The sequence below is a fragment of the Solanum pennellii genome, chromosome 5 (genome assembly GCF_001406875.1).
Source record: "Solanum pennellii chromosome 5, SPENNV200".
Taxonomy (NCBI): domain Eukaryota; kingdom Viridiplantae; phylum Streptophyta; class Magnoliopsida; order Solanales; family Solanaceae; genus Solanum; species Solanum pennellii.
In genome coordinates this window covers 58217764-58223780 of record NC_028641.1, presented here as the reverse complement: position 1 = coordinate 58223780, position 6017 = coordinate 58217764, and positions in this window count along the sequence as shown.

The window sequence follows — 6017 nt, the reverse complement described above, 5'->3', positions numbered from 1 at the left end:
CCCGGATTTTTCCACCTCAAATGCTCTCTTATACATGTTAGGAACCCCTCACGTCAATTTTAACTCAAAACAACACATAAAACTTGAATAAACACATTAAGCCACACAAGCACGTTTCAAGGCAAAACTTTAAAACATCTTCGACGTTCTTGGACGTTTGACCTCCAAACCTCATGAAAATTAACACACATCCTATACACACATTTATAAATCATATAAGGACCCCATAAGCTCATTAATCACACACATAAGCACATAATTACATATAAGGCATATAGGTGACTAGTCGTCAAACGTCTTGGTTGTCCCATGATGTTTGACTTCCAATTCACCTGAATCTTTAGACACTTACTCATTACCATATTATAAACAATTTTAGTACCTTAGACCTTCATGACCAAAATTATAGGCTCTAGTTTCACCTATGTAATTTTAGAGGTATTACAATCTCCCTAACTTGGACAACATTTATCCTCGAATGACACTTGTCACTCTCTGAACACTTCAAAGAGTAGAGATTCAACTAACAGGTTATAAACCATACCACATAACACATTCCATTAGGATGAACACCAATTTCACATAACCAAGATACTAACAACACAACAAGAAGTTAGAAACTATTCTACAACTCATTACGCAACCAAGACTCACATTTTTCATTTCAAATAGCAAGAACTCCTTTTTTAAAAATATTTATTATCATGCTCATATAAAATAATTTTATACACACAATAACAATTTTCCACAAAAGAATTATTTAGTAAAAATTTCAAAAATATCACAGCAAAACTAGCAGCTTTTCAGTGAATTATGCACCAATGTTCAAAAATGCAACTTTTAGGCAACTGATGATGGAACCGTGATAATATGCAATATAAAACAACATCAATATATTTTACAGCATAATCATAAATTCATGAGATATAAAATGCAAGGAATCAATGAAGTTAAATTCCAATAAGACTCCTAAACACAATGCATCTATGAAACATACTACTATGAATTTCTAACTCTAAAACTTGAGTTGAATAGAAGAAATGAAACAACCAATCACCACTACTACTCACCAAAATCCCCCACTTAAAAGGAACTCATAACACAAAAGTGAGAAATACAAGAACTTACCATCATCATCATCACCATCATCCACCTTTAATCCTCCAGTCCCGAGTGCATAGAAACGATTCTTCTTTGGAGCATCATCTCCCGAAACCCCTAAAGGAAATTTCTTGCCCTATCTTCCTCTAGAATAAATAGAAGGAAAATCCCTCACCTTATGACCATCCTTACCACAACCAATGAAACCATTTGTAACACCCTAAAACGAACAAAGGTGAACTAGAGCTTCGTGAATGTTTCGAGAGTTAGTTTGTGTTAGAATGAGTTATATAGATTTTCGTAGGCAGTGTGTGGATTTTGGTGACATTTGGAGGTCAAACGTCCAACCCGTCCATGACGTTCGAAATGTGTTACTTAGAAAGTGCTCATGTGTCTTGATGTGTTTTAGTGAGTTTTACGTGTTCGTTTAATCAAAATTGGTGTGGGGTGTTCATAAGAAATAGAAAAATATTTTTACGGGTTTAACGTCAAGGTATGACCCCACTTAGGACCCACGGAGGGCCCAAGACTAGGACCCAAAACTGCCTAGGCAGTGTCCACCAACAGAACCAGTCGATGGCCAGTTGACCAATTCACAGCTCGTCAACTTGGTCTGTTGATCGGGCTTGAAGGTATGAAGTGTTTGGAGGTTTTATAACCAACCAACGAACCCCAACCACCGGAGCGTCATTTGACAAACACTCTGTTTGTTGGGGTCGTTGGTGTTGCTGCAAAAGTTGTCAAAAATTATATTTTGGCTTGGGGTGTTTTGTTAATTCACCCCAAGTCTTTTATGACCCTAGAATGATATTTTTAGAGTTTTTAAGTTATATTATATTAGTTTTAAGTCCTAGCCCTAGACAATACCCCTCATTCTAAAATATTCAAACTCTCTCTCTAAAGAAAAACTCTCTCAAACCTCCATACATGCTAGAACTCAAGGAATAAATAGTAGGGATGTTGGTGGTCTTTTCTTCAGCAAAAATCCATGGGTTTTACTCTATTTGAGGTATGGTAGTCATCCTTGAACTCTTTTCCATTCAAGGAGTCATTTCTAAAAGATTTCAGAAAGGATTTTCAAACTCTATGTTTTTCTATATTTGATTCTAAATATGGGTCTCACATGAAAACATTTTAAATGATTTAAATATGATGTTTCTAGTGTTGGTTGGTGATTTTAATGCTAAAACTTCAATGAAAACATGTTAAAGTTTTTAATCAATTTTTGACTTATGAAATGGGTCTAATGGACATGATTTGATAATGTTACAGTTAGAGTATTTTTATTGTTATATTGTAATTTAGCTACTGCCCTAAGGGTTATCGTATGAATTATTATTGAGGAATTGATTATATAAGGTGAAATCTTTTATTAATGTTAAGTTGGTTACTTTGCGTAAGCTCTTATTATGAAATGCTCTCGAGTGGTGTGGTCCACCTTTTTTGTGGCGGTGTTTACTTGATGTATTTAGTTATATTTGTTATATATTGTGCGTATGGCTTTGAAGGTATAATGTATGAAATGAAGTGATAATGATGACGTTCATGGGGATATGTATTATGAAGCTTATATTGTATGTCTTGTTTAGATTATACCTAAATGAAGTATGTGTAATGTTGAGCATGCTAGTGTCTAACAAATGATGAATTAAGGTGTAATTATGTCAATAATTTATGTTAATGAGAATGGTAATTATATGCAAGGAATGCTCACATGTACACACACACTCACACTATGAGTGAATCAATGAATGAAGTTAACGAATGTGAATGAAAAGGGGAGTATTGGGGTGAACATTCTTCGTTAATTGAGATTAAGTGTTTAGTAGCAACCTCATTATCTTCCAAGAGCTTTCTAAGATATGTAGGAGGATTGATACCCTTCGCGAGTTGAGATGTTGTTTCCACTAGTTATCCATAACCTATAGTATAAAATGTTGAGAATCCATGGGGAGTTATGCCTAGAACCGAGAGGATATGAAGAAGGGGTGGTTACACTTCGTGATTTGAAATATTGTATTCCAATGTACTTCTTCAGATGAGTACTCCTAGTTAGTAGAGAATGAGTTACTTAATAGCAATCTCCTTATCCCTAAACTATGCGCCCACATAGGTGTAGCTATTACGAAATCCATATAAAGCCAAGAGAATGACCCTACCCTAGGCAAGTGGGGATCCCTCATCCGATAAGGGTAGTATATGAATTCCATGTCTAGATCTCATGGTCTATGTCGTTTAAGTAATCCCCACAAAAGAATGAATGAACTAAGTGTCCTAAAAAAAATGTACTGCTTAGGGTAGGTGGTTGTATGGGATGCTATCTATCCATTGCACTAATTAAACGTTCTGAAAGGCGATTCTTGGTGTGTTTTATATGAAGTGTATGAACTATGTCTCCCAAAAGAACGTACTACATACGGTAGATAGTGGTATGGGACTCTATCTATCCATTGCACTTAGTAGACCTTCCTAAAGGGGAGTCTTGAGTGTTTTATCATGTTGTAAATGACGTTAGATAAGTTAAGGTATAATATTAAAGAAGTATTTTAAAGATAAGTTTAATGTGATGAAGTTAGGAGTGACTAATGTAGAGTGCTTAATCCAATGGAATCCTCAAGGAGCACTAAGTGGGAGTAGTAGTATGGGATGCCACTCTCACATTGCACTTAGTGTAACTTATAGGTACTATTGGAGAAGGATACTTACATGAAATACTTCTTGTATGAATGTCTTTCAAATGTCTAGCCAAGAGTATGAACTTGTTTCCCGGCTGAAGTAAGCCTATGGTTTGCATTCTGAAGGATCACTTTGGTATGTCTTGAAGGGGGTGTATGGGCATTCCCTTCTTGTTTTACCTTATTGATTCTTTGGACATCTTTGTTAGGGAAACCTCAAAGGAAACGAGTTCACTATGCTTGGGGAAAATGTTCACTATAACGTTTTCACTGTTTCACGTTAGTGTTCTTGATGTTCACTGTAAAGTGTCTTTTGGTTGTAATATAATGGGAGTTATATTTTATGTGATAAATGATGATTCTTATACTATTTGAACTCTAAAATAATGAAGGTTTTACTTATTTGGCATGAAAGGTTATTTATACTTAAATGTCCCTTTTTGCATATTTTTGCATATGTCATACGTAGCACATTGTTTTGTACTAAACCCATACTTTTCTATACTCTATAAGTATATGTTTGGAAGAAAGGTTGAAGTTAGAAGACAAGCTTGGGAAAGAGTCTCGCAAGACTAAGTATGTCCTCATATATTCGAGGGCATAGTTCTATTTCTTAGTTTCATTATTTAAGACTTGTTATATATTTTCCTTCAAATGTAAAGGGCCGTGTCCCTAAGATATTATGTCGTGTATTTATGTTTGACTTGTGACGATGAGATTTTCTTAGTATTTATGAAAGAATTTCTTTTTATATTACATGTCCTGAAAAGTTTTAATTCCACAATACTTTTCATGTCTTATGTAATAAGAGATAGTTAAAAGGCTTGTATAAGACCCCAAAGGGTCAAGTACGCCTTGTTCCGACCGAAGGGTGCTCTATTCTTCTAGGGGGTACTCTCGGGTCATTACAAACTTACTATCAGAGCATAAGTTTATGGGAAAGAATATAGGGTCTAAAGTCTCACAAGCCATGTCTAGTAGAGTATTGTTCATCTCTATGAGTAGCAACACATCCAAGGATAAGATTGTGATTGCTTGGAAGGTGAGTTGTTTCTAAGTTGAAGGAGGGAAAAGAGAATTTTGATGTTTGTGATGGTTTTGTGGCTAGAAGAGTAGATGTGAAGGTTAGTTGTGAGGATTGTGATGTGATGTCATTTATGGCTATGTGTGAATTATGAGGTTAGAAGTATTATGATGCGAAATTGTATGGTGATGTAGTTCTAAGCATTGTAAGAATTGAAATGGTTGAATGAAGTCCTTTTTGGGGGAAAATGAGATATCTTACGATTGTCTGCAATGATAGTAGAAGAACTAAGATGTAAATTTCGTAAGTGTTGAAAGAATGTGATAATGTTGTTACTAATAAGGGATTTTATTCCATTAGTTAAGATATGTGATGTTTATGATTTGAGTGAGTGATCCTTAAGGGTGTTGTTCTATATTGAATCCTATGAGGAGAGTGTTATGCTTGACTTGCAAGAAGATAATTAGTCTTGAGGTGCATGAGTTAAGAGTAGTGTGAGTTCCTACCTTGTGGGAAGTGTAGTGCTACTTTGAAGTATGAGATGCTGAAAATGGATTTACCTTAAGTGGGGGAGAATGAGTTGAGTAAAAGGGCAGTTGATATCATTATCTTTTCTTCTATCCTTATTCAAGCTTGAGAACTAAATCCTTGATAGTTTTGGTAATGGTTAAGAGTCTTGCATATTATTATGAGTTGCATTTCTCTTTATGTTATGAGTGCCTTTGATGGTATGATGTTTTACAAGTTCTTGATAATATCATGATTACATCGGGAGAATTGATAGTCAACCTAAAATTTCTCACAATAAAGTGTAGCTAATGATGTGTCTTAATTGATTCAAAATTGTTTTACCATTTTACAATGTGAGTTAGTATGATGTTGTCTCTCATCTGGTCATGCCTTCGTGATAAAAATTCCTTGAAAGATGAATTAATGGATTTTTAGCATGTTGCACTGTAATTTTTTTGCATTCACTGTAAGGAAGTTCAAAAATTAGAGAAATTTCATTTTTCATGAACAATGGTTTGAATGTGTTTAGAAATGATATTTATGAGAATTTTTAATGTTGTAGAAGGTAGTTCTTCCATAAATGAAGAATGAGAATGTGTTTTGAAGTGTGGAAGTTACTTCCAAGGAGTTGCCTGTGTTGCATGGAAAATGCTTGTGAAAGTGTAGTTGGTGTTCCTTGTAAGTTTGGTGCATTAACTATAAATGTT